Source organism: Alosa alosa, chromosome 8 (assembly GCF_017589495.1).
Source record: "Alosa alosa isolate M-15738 ecotype Scorff River chromosome 8, AALO_Geno_1.1, whole genome shotgun sequence".
Taxonomy (NCBI): Eukaryota; Metazoa; Chordata; class Actinopteri; order Clupeiformes; family Clupeidae; genus Alosa; species Alosa alosa.
Genome location: NC_063196.1, coordinates 21,404,208 through 21,428,991, shown reverse-complemented (window position 1 = coordinate 21,428,991; position 24,784 = coordinate 21,404,208). Strand labels below are relative to the sequence as shown.

The 24,784-nt window shown below is 40.2% G+C and overlaps 1 long non-coding RNA gene across 1 annotated transcript in view; it reads right to left on the bottom strand.

The window, feature by feature from the left end:
• Positions 1-24,784, bottom strand: part of LOC125299815 — a 48,457-nt gene that overhangs the window by 20,040 nt on the left and 3,633 nt on the right. The window contains exon 2 of the long non-coding RNA XR_007194456.1: positions 22,496-22,586. This is a non-coding gene — a long non-coding RNA (uncharacterized LOC125299815). The remainder of the gene's footprint in view (positions 1-22,495; positions 22,587-24,784) is intronic.

The following is a 24,784-nucleotide window of genomic DNA, read 5'->3' as shown; positions in this document are numbered from 1 at the left end:
CAGTGACAAAGAACAAAAACAAACAGCAACGCCGTGTTCTTGTTAAACCCCTAGCGGAACTCCATATCTCATATAATTCTGAAATGGAGAAGTCCCGCATGCTCTCTTACAGACAATTCGTCAGATATTGTCCTTTCTATGGGACTCAGCCAAAAGCATCTGACAGGAATACATGTGCCTGCATGGACCATGAAAATGTGAAACTGTTGTCTGAAAAACTGCAGCAGAAAGGTCTTCTGAAAACATCTAGTGTTTCTGAGCTGTTGTCTGCAATTGTATGTGATCCAGACAACAAGGCCTGTATGTACAGAATCTGTGCAAAATGCTGCTATACTGAGGTTGAAGTTTCACAACCCCAGACAGAGGAGATGATGGTGTGGTCTCAGTGGGTGAGAAAAACCGGTCACAGAGGAGCAAAGGACATTCATGAACTTTGTGAAAGAGACACAACATGGTACATCATCTGAAATGTTGGAGCTTTTCAACCGAAAGCTTGATGGTCTTGCAAAGCACCATTTTAATTGGCTCCACCAGGCCAAAGAGTGCAGGGCATTAAAAGACAGCCTTAGAGATGATGAGATAGTTGTGCATGTTGATTTTGCAGAAAATTTCGGCTGCAAACTCAACAGGGAAGTGCAGGCTTTCCACTTTGGAGGAAACAGAAGGCAGGCCACTGTACACTCCTGTGTTGCCTACTCCTCAGGTGGAGTGCAATCCTTTGCCACTATCTCTGGGTCCCTCCGGCACGATGAGAGAGCTGTGTGGGCCCACCTTGAGCCTGTGATTAAAGATATTATGGACAATCGCAACCCACGTCCTACTACTCTCCATGTGATGAGCGATGGACCGGTCACCCAGTACCGTAATAAAAATAACTTTTACCTGCTGAGCACCATCCCCTTCCTATCAGGATTCAAGCAGGTCACTTGGAACTTTTCTGAGAAGTCTCACGGGAAAGGTGCACCAGACGGGGTTGGGGGTGCTGTTAAAAGGATGGCTGACTCTTCTGTCAACATGGGAGTAGACATTCAAACCCCAGAGGAGGTCTACCAATTTTTGAAGGAGAGACAGGAATCAAGTGCAGTTAAGTTTTTCTGGGTGTGTGAGGAGGACATCAGGAAGTATGATGAGTCTGTCCCTGAAGTTGTGCCCCTGGTAAAGGGAACTATGGGCATACACCAGATCCTGTCAACTGAACCAGGGACAATTCTACATCGAGAGCTGTCCTGTTTCTGTAGCAGGCCTGACATCTGCCAATGCTACAAACCCACCATGATAAGCTTTCCAGCGAGCAGTGCCGAGGCAAGTGTGAATGTTCAACAGGGTCTTACTGGAAAATTTGTCTTGGTAAGGTATGAGGAACAGCCATTTGTGGGGCAGGTTCTTCAGGTGTTTGATGAAGAGCTAGAGGTCAGCTGCATGCAGCAGTTTGGCTCCAAGAATGCTTTCACTTGGCCCCATCCTGCAGATGTTACCTTATATTACCACACTGATGTTATAAAAGTAATATCCGAACCAGAGCCACTTAATTCAAGGCACACGCATCTTACCAATGCCGACTGGGACTGCTTTAGTAGGCCCGCCTAACATGAATCAATTCCATTCATTGGAGCCTGTTCACTTTATAATGAATATGATGTGTCATGTAATGTTGCTCAAACAGTGTTCTTTCTGATCAGTTTAGTACAGTTTACTTAAATGGAATAACCAGTTTTTATCTGTACCAATTAGTGCTTCATTCAAGCCTATTCAGTTTCTAATGAATATAAAGTGATATTTTGTCATGTAATGTTGCTCACACAATGTTCTTTCTGATCAGTTTAGTACAGTTTACTTAAATGGAATAACCTGTTTTTATCTGTACCAATTAGTGCTTCATTCAAGCCTATTCAGTTTCTAATGAATATGAAGTGATATTTTGCCATGTAATGTTGTTTCTGATCTGTTTAGTTTCTTTAAATAGAATGATAACAAGTTGTTATCTTTACCAATTAACACTTGAATAGACCCAAGACACCTTAGATTGTTTTATTCTGTGAAATAAAACTGAAATTATTCAACATATGTGTTGTTATTATGAATCTTGTCAGACGGCGCAACCGCATCGTCAGGTGGTGCAACCAGGTAAAATACTAATTTAAACCAAGAAATGGGAGATTGAAGTGAACAAATGTTTGGAAATTGTGATGTAAATAATCATCTATGCAACAATATACTTTTAAAATTTATAGAGTATTTATTCACATTTTAAATCTAAAGTTTGATGTTGGAAACCCAAAATACCTGCCCCCTACAATAAAGAATCCATAAGTTACTTTTAATACCCAGCTCAACTACAAAATAATAATGTGTTGGGCACTGTAGACACTTTCAGGTATACTTACTAAAATATTTACTTAGGGTGAGTTTTTTTTTCAAGAAACTTTCGGTTGTACCACCTGACATTTTTTTGCTGGTGAAATTGCAAATACAGTCTAAAACTCTATTTAAACCTTGTAAATGTTGTGCAACCATTAAGACTTGTTTAAACACACTCTTCCAACTTCAAATAAATGTATTCTGTCCATTTTTACAGATTTTTAAAAATATATACTTTTTGAAGGCTTATTTGTCATTGACCCAGATGTAGCAGTAACATTATAATAGTAGAAATAATAATATAGATATATGCAGTGTATTAACAGAATATAATAAAACAGAATAAATATGGATATTCAATATGACAAATATATAACAGATATGTACATAACATACAGCTATGTGCAGTGTGGAAACGGTGTCATTGTAGTGCAGAAACAACATTATAAGAGTAGTAAGAATAAGTCTATGTGCAGGATGAATAGTATAAAGATCAGTAGAATAACTATGTATAAATGTAATTACAGTAGGTCTATGTACATTTGTAAATAAATAGAAAACTATGGGTGAGAGGGATAAATTAATTTTATTTAATCGTAAAAGTAAATTGCATTCAATTAAATTGCAATTAAAAATCTTTCCAGTAGGCTTTAATGTCACACAAAAAGTACAACCAAAGCTGAGCTTGATCACCTAGAACGTTTAAAGAACCAGAACTTAAGTGTAGTTTTTTGCTGGGTCCCAGGCCATGTTGGTCTGAGGGGAAATGAGAAAGCGGATAGTGCTGCTAAGCAAGCCCTCAATGAAGAAGTCACAGAATGTCAAATCCCTGCCCCAGACCTTAAACCTATAATGAACTCTTACATCTCAGATAAGTGGCAATCTGAATGGGATTAATGTACCAACAACAAGCAAGGAATGTGAATTTTGGCACATTTTCATGATCCACTGGGTCGTTATGGGCCACACAAAATACGGTGTTGCTAAAATTACTCCTAAAATGAGCCCTTCAACGAAATTGACAAGCAGCTGTAAGTAGACTAAGCATGCTAAATTCGACATCCAAACAGTATTCTAACGTTAGCTTTGAGATACTGTATGATTTCATAACTTAACTTAGTAGGCTACATTGAAGAGACTAAACTATGTTGTGATAAGACCTTAGCAAAGTTCACTTCAATGCAGCAGTTTTGAACAAATTTGCGCAGCATGGTCACGATGCTAAGCGGATTTAATAGCAATTTAGCCAGACGTCTTCTATGCAATGCTTCTATGTGGCAACAACAATCCTTCAACAATCGTGAATATTTTGTTAAATGCACATGCAGAGGAGGGGCAGCGGGCTACGAGAGAGAGCGGGGCGGGGCAAGGAAAGGCTGCGTGCGTAAAAAGCGCAGCTCAATGGCAATGCAAGGATTTGACCTTATATTTAATTTAAATTAAATTAAACATAGAATATTCATCTTTGGCGGCCAATTTTTATTTTGTGGCGCCCCGCCACAGATTAGTCAATGTATGGGAAACACTGTATTAGAGACATGCGTTCATGAGTATCCAGCTACATTCAATGAGTTAAGTAAAATACATTCACACACAAAAAAAAACATCACTAATGTTGTGGACATTCCTTTATTCTGAGATACATCAATAGGCTCTCAAAACAATCCCAAACAGACATAAGGTCTTTATAGAGCAAATCCATATAGATTATTTGTCAAATAAACCAGTAAAACAGAATTAGGGGATGGAATATATAACATTAACACTCATAGCTCATATTTTTAAAATAAATCATTGAAAAAGTATCCTGACAAACAAGCAGCATTTTAATGCCTTAGTCATATTTCATAATTTTAAATTTTTCTCTAGGTTACCTGATAGCCCAGTTGGAGAGGTGCAAGACGCGTGACATTATTTATTTTTGCAGCCAATCACTGCTGTTGTTTTATTTTATTGATTTGATTTTAGTCATAGAAGCTAAATTCGAAGGCAGACCACAGGTAAAATCCAATGAACCGCATTCACCCCGCAAGGCAATAGTTGAATAGAGCTTTTGAGGTATTGCCACTGCTCCAACACTGAAAGGCACTGCTAGAATGCTTGGATCAAGCCAGGTTCAGCATAGCGTATGTCACTGTCTGCTCACGTTGGTGACCGGACCAGGGCAAGCACACTTTCGCAGTTCCCGCCGGAAATGCAGTCTAGTTTGTTCTAAAAAGCCTTTCAAATGCGTCAATGACGTCATTCATTAGCAGAAAGCTAGTGTGTTGTGGGCAACAACGACCCAACCTGTAAGAAATCAAAAGGACGTAAGTACTCGTTCATTCAACTTTTGACCTATAATCCATAGTGAGCTTGCAGAAACCACAATCAAATCTTCGATTTTTCAACAACAACCAGGTGAAAGAGACAAATTTAGCCGTCTAGCTCCATAGACCCCCATTGTTTTTGCACTTATTCGTGATCGCCCCTAGCGGAACTGCAACAGATTGCAGGTACAATGGAGTTAATAGGGAGTGATCCGGCTCTCCGTAAACGGGCTCTGAAAGTAGCTATAGTTTCTATTACAAAAAAAATCGGAATTGGGTTGCATTAGACTGACAGTGTAAATGCAGCCTAAATGCCCGTGTTGCTGCTGTAATGGTTATAGCCTGCGAGTTTATTTATATTTGGACAAGCAACTTGTAATTATGCTCGATTCATTTTCACTTACTTGTCCTTAACAGAAACAGCTTTATGGCAAGCCCTGAACATGCATTGCAATTGCTATCTAGTAAAACTTCAATTTGTTATTTCTTAGATTACACAGCAAATATTTTTTGTTTTGTGTGTATGATTATTCACTCTAAGGCCAGGTAGGCATATATAACAGGCTAGTTGTATTGTGTAATCACATCATTTGAATCTTCAAAATCTTTACTTGATATTATATTTTAATGATAATACTATTAGCAAAGTAATATCTTAAAGGGATTAGCCTACATTTAATTCATTTGAATTCATCTCTAAGCCTGTAGGAGGTCTGTATAATTATTAGTAATTGTGTCTTTTGATTTTTCCTCACCTAGATCCCAGAGGTGAGTACAGTGGGTCCCGGTTAAGTTTGGACGTGTTCCTTCATGAATCACGCACCCCATTTTCTCAGCAGAAATGGCACAAACTGCAGTTGACACAAACAACCACAAGGTGTCACTTGGGAGTTCTGCCACTACTATTTTTTATGCGACTTGACTTACTGCTTCCATGACGCAGTTTCCAAGTCAGTCCAAGTGAGTAGAACAATCAGAGAAAGTTGAGCCATTACCAAACATATATGATAATACAATAGCGTGAGTTTATATATCTTATCAGGGGCGTCGCCAGCCGATTTTGCCAGGGCTTCAGCCCCGAATGTTTCGAGTGTAGCCTTGAATGTATTTTGCAAAGTTGACTAACAAATATACCATTATTCGGATCATGCATTGGAACTGTGAGAAGAGGTGGACCTATTTGTCAAATATAAAAGCAGGACACGGTTTCCTCTCACTCTCCTTCATGCAGCAGATCTAACTTGAACGTTACCTTAGGCTACCATAATTTAAAACGTAGGCTGCTTAGAGCGCACGCACGAGAGAGAGAGACAGAGAGTCAGTTCCAGGGTTGGGCATGTCATTGTTTGCATTTCCTATTTAGTATAAGAAAGTTATAAGGAAATCATAAAGCCAACAAGGCAGGGGCGCCAGAACGAGTTTCAAAGTGCAGCCCAAAATCTCAAAAATTCTTGCGCAAACAAAATGTGTGCAAATAGCCTGCGTAGTTCTGCTTCAAGTTGAACAAACGCATGTGGTAATTTTGTAGATAAATAGAAATAGCCTACTGCCATGCAGTTTATGGGGTAGGCCAACTTGGCGTGAACTTACACACGGGAGATTCTCTCTCTAGTCGTAGCTGAGCAGAGTTGGGTGTAAGTGTCATTAATCACGTTACAGTTCCTACAGTGTGCGAGCAAAGATATTCAGAATTCTGGGAGGGCGACAAGAATATTGGCAAAAAAATATAATTCATCGGAGTAGGCTGTTTGTTACCTTACAAGTGAGTGGGAAGCAGTGCACAACTAACTAGCTAATGACTAGTCTGATGTCAATCACAGCACAAATTGATTCCAAAAAAATATGTTAGGCTATAGGCTACAAGCTAGGACTGCCACTGTTTTCAGTGGGAAGAAGAGCATGAGCATCTAGTATAATTAATTACAGAAGGAACGCAACTCGCAAGCGCACTTCACTCAAAGCAGTTCAATGTTTTGCAAGTTGTGTGCGTATCATCATTCAACATTGTGAAGAAGGGTGCGCGAGCTGGGCAGCGCTTCCATAAAGGTCTCTTTTAAAATATCCTGTTATCCTGATTTTTGGCTTCTGGTAGTAACTTGCTAATTAACTAAAGCCAGACTTGAGTGATATCACAAATTTGAAAAGAAAAATATGAAGTCAACAAGTGGTGGCAGAGTGAGGTATATTGTGTCCTGTTGCTGTAAAGCAGTGATTCTCAAACTGTGGTACGGGTACGGCGAACTCTCGCTAGTGGTACTCGGGGAGTCTCCAAGGTGTCTTTTCATAAAGACTTGACAACGCAAAACAGTATGTACAATGTAAAATATGTAGTTGAATTGGCCTATACGCACATGTATTTTAATGCCAGTCATAATGGTGGTACTAGGGGAGCCAATTGTTTTTGTGGGTGGTATTGTGAAAAGTTTGAGAACCACTGCTGTGAAGGATGAGCCCAATCGCCTATTTCTCAGTTGTGTAATAAAAGCTGTATCATCATGCAGTGGTCGAAGTTTGCCAGGGCGGATAAACATAGTTGTAAAGGGCATGAATAAAAAAGGCAAAAAATGTCCTATGCCGAACCCAAAATTTAAATAAGAATTTTATCTTAACGAAACAACTCTAAATATCAGAGTGGGATAGGTTGGGATATTGTATATATTTCACTGAAATTGCAACCGCAACATGCCTGATTGCCGTTCAAACGACAACGAAAAAAATATATCAAATCACTTTTTGCGTTTGAATGTAGCACGAAAAAATGTTTAAACAGCTGGACAAATGATTTAGCTAATTGATTATAGCCTGTAGGCCTTCACCAGCAATTGTTGAACATTTATCTGTACAGGACATTGACAGTAGCCCAGCCTAACAAGCAGATGTTGCAAGATGCTAGAAGATGCTTTCTGAATAGCACAAATGTTATTCCCAATCGTTTCCATAAAATAGGCTAAGTCAAAGACAGAAAAATAAGTCTTATAATGACATAATGGTATAGTCTTTTTTCCATTTAGGATGTACGGGTGAGGGATAAGGCTTTCATGGTGGACCACGCACATTTTCTTGTGTCAGGAACTCTGCACATAGGCTTAGTCCGTCCATAGCCCAGCTCCAGCGAAGACGGCTCTGGTCATCCCATACCCTCCCCCCCACTTCCATCATGAAGACCTGCAGGGAGTAAAACGACTTGTTGCCTTTTGGGACATTAAGCTTTTTCATGTTAAGCCCCCTCCCCCACCCCACTCCCCCACCCCACAAGCAGTGGGGGGGGCGCGGGGCACAAAGTAACACTTTTTGGCTTTGGCTAAATATTTCTAAAATCATTTGAGTTTCATTAGTCACTATGTTTTAACAAGCAACACTTGTTATTGAACTAATAACAGACGTGTGTCGAAAATTGACTTTATTTTCCATACGGAAACAAAACATATGCAGAGTCTAACCAAGGTCAATCTTGCCAAGAAAAGCCCTCAAACCTGAAAACACATGAGGCAAAAGTGCAAAACATCACAAAACTAACTATACTAACACGCGCATATTTTTGTATTGCAATCATTGTAGCCTACAGTTGTAACAGCGCGTTACAACTAACCCCGCTGGGTCACGTTTCTTTTAAGATAAGATGGCTCCTGCTATGTGTTACATGTTTCAAAACGGTGTTCATTTTTAGCCTACAAGACGATTATTAGTCAGCGAGCTGCACCCACAACTCAATCGAAAGACAAGTAGGCCTATCCTACCACCTATTTACTTTGATGCCTTCAAAAGACACTTTGCTCTACGTGAAAACACGTGAAAACTATGTGAAAACATGTCCATACTGACTGAAAATTTGTGGAACACCGTCTCATAGTAATGTGGTTAACTGACCAAGCATGCCCCGATCAACCATCTGCAACTAGGGAAAAAGTCCGTGTTACATTTAACCCCGCGTTACTTTGTGCCCCGCGCTGCTCCCCTGCAGCTTTCTGAAGCGGTGTTTCTGAAGCTAACAACAAATACTACCTTGACGTGAAAAAGCTTAACATAGCTTATAGAATGGAAAGATGCAAGTTAGGCCTATGTTTTAAAAACAAATGCTCCCGTTACCCCGCAGAAGTTTCAAAGTAGCCTACATCCAGAAAAAACTGTTTGCTACTGGGATAAGTTTAGTTAATTTACTGGGCTATCTTTTAGCTGGGTTAAAAACAGACTGATTGCAGAACACTTCGAATCGAATGTCTGTAGTAGGCTACAACTTTGATTCAATAAAAAAGATTTCTAAAGGAAAATCATTACTCCTGCAACGAGAAAAACAAAACACATTGTGGACACAAACAGGAAGAGCACAGTGATCAGTGCTGCTGTTACCACCACACGCATCACACACTGTGTGTAGGGCACCAAGAGACAGAGGAAGGACCAATATTAAATAAATATTAGCTTTACTGCAAACTGATTTGCATTCTTGTTAGAGAACGTTTACAATGTCAAAATGTATCAACAGCATGTTACATAAAGATGATACGTTTCGGGTCCTCTCCATTAAGATCCAACTTGAACATATGCTAGCCTACTCCATTTAATTGAGAACGCGTCTCAAGCATCTACGAAAGAGAGAAACGAGGGCCTATGAAGGGAAATCGTGAAGGAAACAAAGACGAGATTAGAGGAAATTGCAGATTTATCCGGTACTCACTACTGTTATAAACTGTGAGAGCCAGGGCACTTTGACATAGGCTGCACTCACTGTGATTTGGAAAATGGACAAGAATATGAAGAGTTGTCTTTGCCTTTGTGTAATGGAAATGGTGAGTCTTCAATAATTCGTTTACATGATATTATCAATGGCACATGATATTATGCCAATTGAAACGCATTCCACGTAGCTAGGTGGCTACTGGCTATACCAAGCTTATAATTCACTTTTAATTACAAACAGAAAATGTCTAGCAAGCATCATGTCATTACATGCTTTTTTATATCCCGTCTCCCCTGTCATCCCCCCAACACACACACCAAGACCCCTGGCAGTTGGGTTAGCCCCTTGAGCCGTGGATCTGCCCAAGGTTTCTTCCTTGGTAAGGGAGTTTTTCCTTGCCCCTGTTGCTCTTAGGTGCTTGTTGGTGCCCCCCATCCCAATCCTCCCCCACCTTTCTTATGCAGCCCTTGTCACTTAATCTACTAAACCCTACTTCTACTGCACTTTTACCCCCATTAATGCACAAATAGGCTGACACCAGACATAATTTCACTGCATTTCTTATTTATAACATGCAACTATATGCATGTGACAATAAACTTCCTTGTATCCTTGTATTCTCAAAGGAAAGAAAGCTGTTTGTGCCAAATTAATATCATGCTTATCATTGTTAATATTGTGCTATACATGTGGCACCAACAATGTTAGAGTTTGTGGACTAGCCATAGCTATATTTGAATGGAGCTGGTAAAAAAAGATCATTAGGAGAACGTGTGGACAGTGGCACACAATGGGCTTAAAGTGACAGTGCACCTTTTACAAATGAGTTAAACAGCATCACATGTATAGTATTTAAGAAATTAATGCTTTAAAACAAAATTACTTTGTCATTATTATCCTTTAAATAATATAGAAGTGTTTTACTTTTACCTTTGTGGTTACTCAGTAATTTTGTGATTTATGCTGTATTTAATATGGCAAATAAGAAGCTTAGTCTTTAGGGAGAAAATGTACTTTTTAATCGCAATTAATCTAGATTAATTCATTTCAAAATATGACATGAATTAGTTTTTTTTTTAATAGTTTGACAGCCCTAATAAAAGCGTAAAATATTTAACTGCAGCAATTTACTAATGTAGCCTATGTGACGATTCTTCTCGTCACCATTTATTGTAATCATTAACCATGACCTTGGACGCCACGATTTGGAAAAACAATATATATTTGCTGCTGTGCTGAGTGTCTTGTAGCTATCCGTTTTGTACAGATTACTCAGGTAGGCTCATGCGTATATTTCACAGGTATGCACATGCATATATCGTAAAAGATTTCAAGACAGAACCATTGAACATATTTTAATCTGTATTTATAAAAAACATACTGTAGATTAGATTGATGTCTTAAAATTATGATCGATAGTCTAATAATGGCATTATTAAGTGAAGAGTACCTGATGACTTGTTCAAAGGTTGGGACTTGGACTTGGACTCGACTTGGCTTTGAGGTGACTTGGACTTGGACTCGACTTGCCCTTCTCTGTCTTTACTTGGGACTTGACTTGGACTTGACTGCTAAGACTTGGGACTTACTTGTGACTTGCCAAACAGTGACTTGGTCCCACCTCTGGCATTAACCCACTCGACCGTCGGACAACGCTATCTGCTTCGATTAGGCCTATTGGGTAGGACTGTAGCCTACACTGGTTGCTGTGGCACAGTCTTGAGTGACCAAATTCGTTTTCCTTTGTCATATGAATGCTGTCATTTTGTTAACATTACTGTTAAGGAGATGCTGTAGGCAAAGGCTATATTTCAACCTCTTTGTGTAGTAAAAAAACTCAGAACTATTCATGAGGTTTCTGGGCAGCATATTTATGTTCTGTTAGCAAGCGAACTTCTCATGACTGCCGAGAAAGTAGCCTACTGCCAGCTGACGAAGCTCTCATTTTAAAACATTACTGAGAGACAGGCAATGTACAATCAAGAAATCTTGCCACTGAATCCAACTATGTTTAACATTACAGTATGTACAAAGTTTATAGGCTACAGTGGACTAGCATGTTGCAGGGTCTGCTAAAAACACAGAGAAACACACTGAAAACTCGGCCAATCACAGGCCTTGCTGTCAAACGCTCCGTCCGGTTCGACCGCTGAACGCCACAGCAGACTATACTGCCCCCAAGCGGCTGCAGTTGTATTTACATTTCACCCAGCTGCGTGAATCACCTTGATCGTGAATGAAGTGTCAATTTTTAGTCCTAAACAGCAAGCTGGTGCAAAAAATGTGGGGGTGCAATCATCAATCCCAGCATCGTTCACCTCAGTAACAAAATATAAAACTGACTCACTGGAACAAAGTGTTAAAAAAAACAGTTGGGACAGTTGGTAAGTGTTCTTTCAGTCTTCCGTAAAAAAAAATTCGGGTTCGCTATCTACATTGTAGTTGCTGCGGAATTTATTATGACCGCTGCGCAGCAGTCATATAGGATTAGTCAGAGTTTTTCTTCCGATTTTTTTTTTTTCAGTAATCGTAATCGTTTGTGTCAACGATTCCCGGGACACTGAAAGACCGGGGTGCACGAAACCTGGTGGGCATGTAGCTGACTGGACCCCCTGAAAGGAGGGTAGGGCGGACAGTTTTCTGTAAATATCTCGAGAACCGTAGGTGTCACGGCGCGAGTCTGTGCTGGTGGACACTTTTGATATCACAAACATTACGCACACACATCAATTACCTGACAAACGTAACCTACATTGGGTACGTTTGTACGAGTTGATATGTTGTTTGTTATGTTTTTATGTGCGTAGTTGTGCTGTTTGTAGTTTGTTTGTTCGCTAAGATGTTTGTTAATGTTTGTCAGGAAAGGCCTACCGACGGCAACAGTGTATTTAACATCACAAGACGCATAACATGCTACATCTAAAAACATGTGTTTATTGTATTGGTAGAATGTATGTGATGGACAGTAATTTCAATAGAAAGGTAGCAGGGGTTCATGCTGTCCAACTGGCAAACAGGAAGTGGTGCAACTGCTCCCCTATTTCAGGTAGAGGGGTACGGTTGGCTACCATTGTGTAAGAGAGCCACGGGGGAAATAATGTGCTAAATAATGCTATTAAGTAGTACATTTTCTGTATGTATTTAAAGGTTGTGATAGTATAGATGTGTTACAGGGGATGTGTTGCAATGTATTCTGTATATTGTTGTCACTTCTCATGCGTTATAATGTTAATTGATTGAATTATGTGTTGTTATAGCCTAGGGGTGGGGTTTTGGTCTATTTCTAGGGGCAGAATGGAAGTTGTTCCATGCTATGAGAGAGAGAACATCTCTGTGCTGTGTGTTGGGCCAGTGATAAATGGTATTGCCAATTTACCTGTATCTATGTAGAGCACCTCTGCACTACATTCTCTTGTTTCTCTTATTTACTTGTTTTTGAAAAGTTTTTCTTTATTTTTGTTATTATTTTTGTCACTGTAAATATATTTGCACCTCTGGCAATATTTGCACATTTGGGGATTAATAAATCTCCATATTTGGACCCCTTACTCCTGGTCTGCTACCATCCTTGTTGCGTCCATTGCCGTCCATCCTAACAAGTGGTGTCAGAAGTATTCAAGGCGACAGCTTGACAGCGAGGCGATCGTGCAGCAATGGCTCCGAAGAAAGCGCAGCAACAGCACAGGAGGGAGAACAGTCTGAAGGTGTGGAAGGTGGGACAGCGGCTCCAGTTAGGTCCACTTCACCAGCAGTGGGACCAGTGACTGATGGTGACCCAGCGCTTCTCACATTGGCAAAGATGTTTGAGAGCTTCATGAATTTCCAGAAGGAAAGAGATGAACGGCAGGAAAGGGAAGCTCTGCGGCGAGAACAGAATGTTTAAGTCCTCACCCACCAGGTCAATCAACTGCAAATAGACATGGAGCACACTAGAAATTAACTGATGGAACCTATGAGGCCAAGGTGGATTGTAGGCCTAGAGACATCCATGGCTAAGTTAACCGAGACTGATGACATTGAACATTTGACAACATTTGAAAGGCTAGCGGTAGCATATGAATGGCCGAGAGACAAATGGGCTGATGTTGGCAATGAGCCCAAGCCAGACAAACAGCTATGATATGGTCAAAGAGGCTGTCCTGAGGAAATACCATATCAGTGCAGAGACTTACCAGCAGAGATTTCGGGCTTTGGAGACGCCGTCGGACGAGTCCCCACAGGAGCTGTACACAAGGCTGAAGGACTTATTCTACAAATGGGTGAAATATGAGTCGAGAGGGAACGACGCCATAATGGAGACCCTGGTGCTGGAGCAGTACTTGCGGGTGCTGTACCCCGAAGTAAGGACATGGGTGAAGGAACGAGACCCTACTACAGCTGCAGAAGCTGCAAAGCTGGTGGAGAGCTTCACCGCAGCACATCAGAGAGGAGGGGCCTACTACTACGCAGGGACACTGCCAGCAGCTAGAAGGAAGTCTGATGTGTGGCCCAAGGGTGGTGGTTCTAGCATTCACACACATAGCCAGTCAAATGTCCTTAGACCTCTTACTTTTAAGGCCACTTCCTCTGGACCCCCTAGTAGAGATAAAGCTGAAGTTATTTGCTTTAACTGTGGTGAGCCAGGGCACACCTCTGCTCTGTCCAAGAGGCCCAAGTCCACTAGTCTCTGTTTTACCCCCAAAGCTAAGTGTTAAGATAGGGCAGGATGAGCCAGTTGTTACTGTTCTATTACATGGGAGGCCCCTGTCAGCGTTGGTGGATACAGACTGTTCTCAGACATTAGTCCAGGCCACATTCATCACTGCAGATGCATGGACTAAGCAGGAGACGGTAGCAGTTTTCTGTGTGCATGGGGGTTGGTCAGATCTTCCCACAGCAGAGGCTTATATTGAAGCAGCTAACCAGACTTTTCTCATGAGGGTGGCTGTTGCTAAGGAGCTGCCTTATCCTATCCTGCTAGGGACTGACATGCCTATTTTACCTGATCTAGTACAACACTCGGCATGGTGTGGAGTGGTGACTAGAGTCAGGGCACGGGAGCACTCACAGGCCAAGCATACTTCTCAGTCAGAATTAGACACTGCCTTTCTTGAATGGAAAAGACATAGAGGTTAATCCTAAACCCACAAAAGAAGAGGGGTGTTTAAGACATAGAGAAGAGATAATGGAATTAGCGGAACACACAGATGTGGGCCTCAGTTGTGTTTCCAAGAGAAAATAAATGACCAAGAAGGGTAGAATGTGGTCATTTCCAGAGATGTACAAAACCGCTTAAAAATCATCATTCTACCCTTTGCCACTCTCTGACAGTTCATCACACAGTCAATCTATTGGTTATCACAATAATCTACTAGGCTTCTGCTTTCAAAAGAAGTCAAGCACTTGAATATAAGTCAAAGTATGTGGAAACAGGGCCATTGTTAGTAGGCGGTGTGCAATTTCGAGCAAAAACTCAAAACGGGGTTAAAGGAACACGCCACCCAATGTCAGTAGTAATATATGTTCTTACCTTAACTTTCACGAGTTGAGTCATACCTCTCCCGTGTCGGTACGTGCACTCAAACGCTCTGGTGCGGGCTAAGACGTAGCCAGACGTAGAAGTAATCAAAAACATCCACGTTTTCCCGACTTACAGTAAATACAGTTACATGAGTAGTTCATTAAAATGTCTACGGTCAAACAACATGAAACGTGGCGATTTTCCAAGCGAATAAACAGGAGAACTACAATGTGTGGCACAATAGCACTTGGGAGTACTTCGACCTAGCGTAGTTATATTAATTAACACTTTTAGTGTGTAGATCCTATCCACCACAGAGTTTAGAATCCATGCTTGATCGGCCTCCCCCTCCTCTCTGAGCGAGAGAGAGGCACACACACACTAGAGATACGCTGATGGGCTATTATTTCAACCATAACTGCATAACAAAACTTATCATTCATCCGCCATCCATCAGTTGTTTTTTGACCAATTTTCAAAACCGCATCCGCCCACCATCCGCTGCTGACGTGAGGCTAGAAAGCTCTTGCCTGTTCTAGAAAGACTGATCCAATGCAGCAAATATATTAAAAGGCTAAAGTCCTACATTGGCTATGTTGTAGCCTATCCCCAGAATATCAGCAGCAAACTCAGACTCTGTCTCGCAAAACAGTCTCCAAATAAAACGCACATCGGCATGTTGCCTATTCTGCCAGCTTGTGCAAATATATCATCCAAAATGCTTGATTGCATTCTCCACATTTTTAGCTAAATTTGCATCATCATTCAACATCAGCATTTTTGTTCAGTAAATCTTTTGTAAATTGCTTTACAATTACTGCCTATAGGCCTATTGCCTGGCTTGCCTCAGCTTCGGTCACATCCTTTTACAATTTTATCATTGTAATAAAAAACACAATTTGCCACATAATTTCAACATGCTGCTAGCCTACTAATTAATGCCTATTGTACTTTATTTTTTGCAAAAAGTCATGTCAGGGTGACACTATGACAAGCCTGTTCTGAAGACTCCTATTAATTTTGACTATTGTACTTTATTGTTTATTTTGTGCAGCTAGGCTACTTGTTCAAGTGGCATTGATGAGTTAAACAGCAGACATCCCAACCTGCAACAAGCCATTTCAGGGAGGTCCCCCAAAAAAAAAAAAACTAAATAAATAAATATAAAAAATTACTTTAGCCATCTTAGATACTGACATAGTGATGAATAGCCTATTTTTGTTAATTAATTGTCCCTACTCAGCACACCAAATTGAGCCAGAGAGTTGATTATGTTGGTAATGAGGGGAAGCATCTTTGTATTGTCTGTGAAGTTTGTAGGCTTCCAGGTGGACAGTGAGACCGGTTTTATTAGTGAGTCGCTTCAGTTGATGGCATTTGGCTTTGAGGAGGCAGAGTTGGTTAGTGTACCAGGGGGCGGAGTGTGTGAAAGAATCAGATTTGCTTTTAAGGGGGCCAATGGTGTTGAGACATGATGAGAATGCATCATTGTAGGCGTTGATGAAGACAGTAAAGGAGGTGCTCAGGGAGTCAGTGGAGTTTGCAATGGTGGCTGTCAAAGTGGGGCAGAGAGAGATGGGGTTGATGGACTTGAGGTTCTTGAACATTATGGTGCATTTTTGCTTGGTGAGGGGAGCTGGGATGATGATGGCCAGGTGACTACATTGCTGGACATCCCTGGAGCAACTTGGGGTTAAGTGCCTTGCTCAAGGGCACAGCGGTGAAAGCCGGTAATTGAACCCACAACTTTTTGGGCTACTGCATGCTGGCCCAGCTCCTTAACCACTAAAATACCACCGCCTACCACATTCAACAGGAAGTGAGTAAGTGTTTCCAATGGATAAAACTCGCAGAAACATATATCTTTAGATCATCAGACCATCAGATAAGTGCATTTGCAAGCGCACCACATATGAGTGCATTGTTCTGATTCTGAAATGTGTATGATTATTCCTGGCATTACAATAAATTGTTATGTTAACTGGTAATCTGTAACATTTCTTTCCTGAGGTTATGAGGTATGGGGTCTGTTAGACAGATACCTGGGCGGTGTGTTGTATTCCAAGTAAAATGTATGTGTCATTGAAGGCTAGATAAACTGAGCTGGAGCAGTAAATTGCAGATAAATATATTAAAGATAATAATAAGCAGGGAGATGAGAAGGGTATGTATGTATCGACTTATCTAACTCTGGGGAATACGGTGAATAAGGCCTCTAAGCCACAAAGCTACCTAACCTGCTACAGAAACTTCAGACAGTAACGGCCCCTGCACTTAGAAACTGCTAAAATGTGTTTTCGATTACATATAAGCCTTTGATTGAAAGATCATTTTCTGGAAATACATGTTACTGATGGTTAATACTTCATATATGTGGCTAACCTAATAAAATTAGAGTCAGATTGGTTAAGAAATCATTTTAAAGGAGAAATCCAGAGATTTTCTACATAGATCTCCGTTTTAATTCGGCAGTTACAGGTCTGTGAGCCCCCATGTTCATGCCCCCAGACTGTAGCACTGTGGCTGCAAGTGATGTTTACTATTTTTAATGGTTAGTAAATGCTTTGTTAACGTTTTATAATCAAAGGCAGGCATTTCATTAATAAGCTTACCAGTTAATATTGCAGCACTTTATCAATATTAACAGAATGGTATATGAAAAAGATGAGAGAAATAATGAACAGAACAGCGCAGTAATACAATTTTTACAAAACAATAATGACATAATATCTTACAGTAATTAGCTTATCATAAAATAATAATATAATAATAACAAATATGACCCGATCTGACAAAATGAGTCACAGTGACACAAAATTCAAAATTGAGTTATCGATGGACAAAAGACACAATAAGCTTTAAAATGATATCCTGGTCAAAGTCATATCATGAATCATCAAGATACAGCATTTTGAATTATGGCCTCCCACCATCTTTTTCCAATTGAAATACTGAGAAAATCACATTAGAAGTTACATGATACAGGCTGATAGGATTTGCTTTTCTTGTAACTTTACATTCTTGTCTTGACTATGAAACTTACTGAAATTTGGACACCAAAAAATAAAAATCTATATTTTCAATGGTTTTTGAAGCAATCAGCCTATATCTCAAAATTAGAATAGACTCATTTTGTCATTTTTGGGCATAGCTGCACATTTTGAGCTTGCTCTTTATATAGGTATATATTCTAAGCAAACCAGAGTTCATAGTAGTTCATATTTTCACACAATTAGCCTATGTACCAATGACCCCCTGCGTTTTTCTATATTCTATGTTATTTTTTTTTATAAAGATATTGGGGCAAATAGCACCAATCACTGAATGATGATGGGGAATGCACCCTGCTCTCAACAACACAGCACACAGCTAAACAAATACAAGTATTTTCCATCATGTTGTTACAGCAGAGCCAAACCATTTCAGGTTGAATGAATTGTAAAGGTAAGTACTAACAAGTGCTTGAGTACTAAAAATTAAAAGGTAACATGAAAAACAGAAATTTTAAAAGTAATGTCTTTAGTTATAACCTATCTGAAAAGAAGTCTAATGAGTTATAGTGCATTTTTTATGAAGCTCTGATTTTTAACTTTTTTGTGAAGATTCCGGCTACTTCATTGATAAGTGTCATTATTCAATATATATTCTCATAGGCGTGCATTCATAGACACTAGGTGGTGCTAAAGCACTAGGAAGTTTGCCCTTTATCAACGAAAATGCCCTTTTTTTAAAAATTATTATTATTAATATTATTAAGATTTTACTGAGGTCGGTTTTAAAATGATCTTTTGAAAACCTGAGCCATTAAAAACGACTGAAACAATGCCCCGAAATGAGCCACCTCCTTGCGCACACCCGACCAGCCTATCTCTCTTCCTTTGTCACGTGAACTCGTGCGGTCGCGCGCAGGGCACGCCAGATGCGCAGCACCATAGCAGTTCAGTAAGCGTCTTCAGATAGCAGGCTGCTTTTCCCGTGCCCCATCAGCCAGGTAACATTCAGATCAAGCAAAATCTTACAGTTTGCCCTCTAAGCCCAACATGTAATAATTTTGTTGTGCAGTAAAATGTCTCATTCAGCACCAAACAAGCATTTTTGCCGACTGGTCACCTGATAAACTAGTTAGATGAAGCTAGATAAAGTTTTACGCTGTAGCCCAAATCAATGACCGATAACGTGACGACCACATACAAATAATTTCGGTAGATTTTGCAAATTTATGTGTTAAGAAGAACGTTTTCTGTTGTATATGTTTTGTTAGGCAACATGTGGTAACACATTCATTTGTGACAGAAGAAACGGGAAGTTCCTGTGTCTTCTTCATTACCTGTGAAAAATGCCCCTCTGCATTCATGTAATGACAACAGTCAGTAGCCCACTATAACTCCTTCTCGTACTGTTTGGTCTGTTTATTGTCTTACAGATCAAGTAAAATCGTACAGTTTGCCCTCTAAGCCCAACGTGTAATCATTTTGTTGTGCAGTAAAATGTGTCATACAGCATCAAACAACTAAGCATTTTTAGCCGACTGGTCACCTGATAAAGTTTTACGCTGTAGCCCAAGTCAATGACAGATAACGTGAGGACGACCACATAGGCTACAAATAATTTCGGTAGAGTTTGCAATTGCAAATCTATATGTTAAGACGAACGTTTTCTGTTGTATAGGTTTTGTTAGGCAACATAAATTAACACATTTTGGTCTCTTTATTGTCTTAATTGTATATTGATTTACTAATTGCAGCACAAGTCAAATTTCATTCAACATGTGCATGTAATTTTTTTTATAATTAAGTGTTCCACGTGCGCTAAAAAGTGCCCCCCTCCCCCTCCTGAGCACCTGCCCCCCAAAATGTCTGTGGACGCCACTGCTGCTCTGTGTGTTTCACTAATTCATGGATGGGATAAATGCAGAGTGTATATATATATATATATATATATATATATATATATATATATATATACACACACACACACTTGGTCTATAAACCTGATTTACATTTACAATTGGTTAGTTAATGATATTTTGTGATGTTACGTATGTGTGCGTTTCTTTCTGTGTCTATTTGTTTCTCTCTGTGTCTTGTGTTTTGTGAATTTCAGACAGTCCAGCAGAGTGCCTAATTGCTGGGCCGGCACTATAAAAGGTGCTGGTTGACGTCAATTGGGAGGTCTCTTGGTTTTGAGGGCGTTCTTGGATTTTGGGTGGGCCGCTACTACGCTACACCGCTCCGGTAAAGCCACGTGTTCTGGTTTTTGCCCGTCGCTGTCGCTCCTGCCTGTTCTCCGAGTGAGAGTCGAGGAAAAGGCTGGGGATTACCTGGGCCTACTTTTGAGGCCTTTTGGCAGCCTTATTTTTCGTTAGTCCATTTTTTTTCTTATTGTTATAATTTTTGTAAATAAATATTTTTGAATTTATACTTCCACTTTTGGCTGTGTCCTATCTTTTGTTCATGTCCCATAGAACCCCTAGACTGGGACGTGACAGTGAGCTCATCTAAAGTGAGGACTTTCTATGCCTTGCAACACATTTTCTAATTTCTAATTTTCTATGCCTTGCAACACATATTTCACACGCACTACACACACACACACACACAGTCACTGCTCCACTCCCCTCCCACATCTTCACTGTTATCACTCACATACATCATACATACAGTACTCTGCTTGCAATAGTAAGTCCCTTTACCATACTTGCAGTACACTGCCCCCCTCTCCCCTACATACACAGCACATTATTTCATCAGGAAGCTTCTCCAACACACATCCCCCATAAATGCACAAATAGGCTGACACCTAAATTAAAGGTCATTGACACAACAGTGAAGGAATCGAACCCCCAACTTCTCAGGCTAATGCATGCTAGCCACACTGTTAAGCATTTATTAAACATTTCTAAACTATTATTAAATGCTGTGTTCTTCGTTTGTAAATCATTATTCCTACATCAATTCTCATCTGTAAATCATGTGTACACACAGTTATAAATGGTTTGTTCATAGTAAACACACATATTTGTATTATATTTCTGAATTGATTGCTGTAAAACTGGACAGAGGTACTGTAGTGTTGTGGATGTAGAGGTACTAGTGTTGTAGCAGGGCTAGCATTACCTAGCTCCGACAGATGGATTGCTTCGCATTTGCTCCACATATCCATCTGGGAACTTTCCGTTGGAGAACGTTTGGGAACGGGCGAAAATATTGGTTAGCTGATTGGATAAACCATCTGTCTATCACCACCTATGTTGGTGATAGACGGGCCAATCAACAAAGCGTTCTTCTAATGCCATCTTTTAACATACAAGTTAGGTAAGTAGCTAATGTTAACGTTTTTAAACTTACCATTTGTATGTGCCATGAACCTCATCAACGACAATCCCCACCAAGTTTTCATGGTAGGCTACACTTCTGAAGAAAGCATATTCCTTCTTGTTAAGTAACTAAGACTCAGGGCTACCAAACACTAACTGGAATAGGCCGTGAAGGATGTCTGTGTCCTTCATTCCTCCCAGCTACATTGCAGAGACTCCTAGCTTCCCCACGAATACTCAAATATTCGGATAAAACTTCAGCGATAGCTGTGCTCATCTCATCCGTGGAAGTCGCCATATTGTTTAGATTGAACAGTAGCTTCTTGTTACGTTACACCTAAACCCACCTCAAAACCAACACTGATTGGACGTTCGTTTGGCAAACTGCTCCAAATTTTATCTATCGAAGAGATGCCAGACTGATCTGCGAGTGAAAATCTGAAGCTTGCAAGATCAGGATGGTCTGACAAGGCTAGGGCTAGCATGCAATAATCCAAAAAGTTGGGGGACAAACCATTTACTGTATGTTACAACTGTGTGTACAAATGCTTTACTAATGAGAAATAATGTATGAGCAATACTTTAACAAATGATAAACAGACCATTTACTAATAGTAGTTTACAAATGCTTAACAAATGATGAATTGTTTATTACAAAGTGTTACCCAATTTGGTTAAATTTTTACTTTTACTCCAGTACATTTCTAGGCCAAATATCTTAATTTTTTCTCTACTACATTTGGTGACAGCTGAAGTACAGTTGAAGTTCCTTTTGGAAAAAAGAGTGTCCAAATACATGTGTACAGTACTTACATGTATAATTGTGTTGTCTAACCTATGTTATAGTTATATCCACTATATATGGTGATAGACAATGATAGACTATGATAGATAGATATACAATGGTAGACAATCTGACACTATCAAACACAAGAGGGAACGTCTTGATTTGGTCCAAAAGTATAATGCATTCAACAAAGCAAAAAGTGGTTACTTAAGTTTAAAGTATCTAAGATACACAAAATAATCACATTAGTTTGATTATACTTAAGTACATTTGAAGACAAGTACTTTTGTACTTCGACTCAAGTGGAAATGTAAAAGGACAACTTCTACTTTTACTGGAGTAACATTTAACCATGTGGCTTTCTACTTTCACTCAAGTACAGGATTTGTGTACTTTGTCCACCAGTGCATATTTTGTTCTCTCTGAGAAAACCAACAAGGAAAAAGCCAGTGTGATATCAGACACTGTCTTTTTGTAGTGTGGAAGGTACAAAGTTGTAATGCACACAGTTTAAAAAGGTTCACTGACAGATTAATGTGCCACTCACTTATACGATCATGTGGAGGACTTTTCTGACTTCGTTTTTCTTCTTCAGTGGGAGTGTCAGTAGGATTCCCATACACCAAATCAGTGCAGACCTGCAATGGGAAATTTAATAAAAACTATTTTGTCAAAAGTATTGGGTCACCTGCGTTGACTCGCATATGAACTTAAGTGACATCCCATTCTCAATCCATAGGGTTTAATATGACGTTGGTCCACCCTTTACAGCTGGAGCAGCTTCAACTCTTCTGGGAAGGTTTAGGAGTGTGTTTATGGGAATTTTTGACCATTCTTCCAGAAGCACATTTGTGAGGCCACACATTGATGTTGGACAAGAAGGCCTGGCTCTCAGTCTCCACTCTAATTGACCTTTCGCCAGCGTTTGATTGACAGACAATCTGACCAATCAGAATGCTCCTAATACCGAGTTCATGGATGTCCACCATTTTGTCCGACATCGATCACGGCAACAACACAGCTGTTAATTCGGCTGATTAGGGTTTCCCCTCGGCATTAGTTTTTAATAAAATAAAACCATAAAATGGTCAAACGGTGTTGTTATGGCACCTGCAACACTGACAGCAGATATAAGGACCGAGTTGAAAACGTTGTTTTTGTCCCTTTCCCGAAGCCAGCTAAGGATATTGGAAAATGTTTACGTTGGATAAAGTTATGCGGACGACCACATCAACAAACTAAGAAACCACGGCACAGCTAAACATTTCTACGTTTGCTCAAAGGTAAGTCGTTTCAATTCTAAATCGATGTAGGACAGATTATTGTTTTTGTGCATCATGGTGTGGCATTAAGGTAAACTCAAACAGCCAAGGCTTGTTAGCGATAGTTGTAACGTTAGCTGCTAGCTAACTAGAAGCTAGACGTTTGCCGTTGTTAACGTTAACGTTTTAACGTTATGTTCTAACAACGCTCGTTAACTTTAAACCTGTCGATTGTATCATCATAACTGTAGAGTTGTATTTCTTTTTAACGTTAACCATTAGATATTGGATATTAGCCTAATTAAATTGTCTCTGCGTAATTCACTAAAACAGGTTAGTGACTCTAGTCTAAAGTTATTGGTGTCTGTTAGCAGTAAGCTCCCAGCTCTAGCATAGGCTACCATGGCCGTATAACCGTGTTTTCCTAAACCTTTGATGTTAAAGCTTTGCGAGTTGCAAAGCCAGTTGGTGTGGAATATTTTATATGTTGTAGTCTCTACATTGTTGCATGAATGTTCTTTACCATGTGAACTCAGCATTTCTATCATCATTCACCAGCACTTTGTTGAAGGCAAACCGACCCAAGACCACCCTGACCCTCTACCAGCATCACCTTTTGATCGTCCATCATCTGTAAGGCGCCCACCAAAGCTGCGAAAAGAGCCACAGTCGCCCAGGAAGAGTGCCACTGCTGAAACCATGAGGTAAGGATGTCTTTCAGCTTAAATGAAATTAAGAATGGACATGCAATGACAGATGATGTCTTGATTAAAGATACTGTGGTACAAATCTCAGTCACATACTGTTAATAGTAACATTTATGGATGCATCTCCATAGCGTCATCATGGAGCATCAGGGCCCTACTCCACACACCCTGGACCCTACTCCACACACCCTGGACCCTGCTGCACTCACTCAGGGGCCTACTCCACACACCCTGGACCCTACTCCACACACCCTGGACCCTGCTGCACTCACTCAGGACCTTACTCCACACACCCTGGACCCTGCTGCACTCACTCAGGACCTTACTCCACACACCCAGGACGATGATGGTATGCCATCTTGTTTTGTCTACTCTCTACAGCAGAAGGCCTTGAAATGCTCCACATAGAACTTTCCTAAGTTTGTAATTAGATGTAGCATAGTCTCTCTGTCTGGATATATGCGCTCAACAAAGAAATCATTCCTGGTGTAAATTATGAAGTCACACTCAGGGGGCACCGGTTATCATAATCTGTCCTTGCACTTGGTAAAAATAATTGTGTGACCTCTTTAGTGAAATCTGGTCCTCACCCTCATCAATTTCCAAACAGAAAAGTTTAACCTTTTCTATTGCTTCTCTGACGGTGAAATCTCTAGCAGCATAGGGGCATTTAATTTCAATGAGTCCACTCTGCCCATCCTTGCATACAACTCCATCTGGAGATGCTCCTAGGAATGGGCAGAGTGGATTCACAACCAATCCAATTGAATGCAAGTGGCATCCTCTCTTTTTTATGTAGATTGTTTTTGCTACCTTTTCGTTGACCTGGCCGTATGATGTTGGTTTTGATTTGAAATTTGAGTTTTT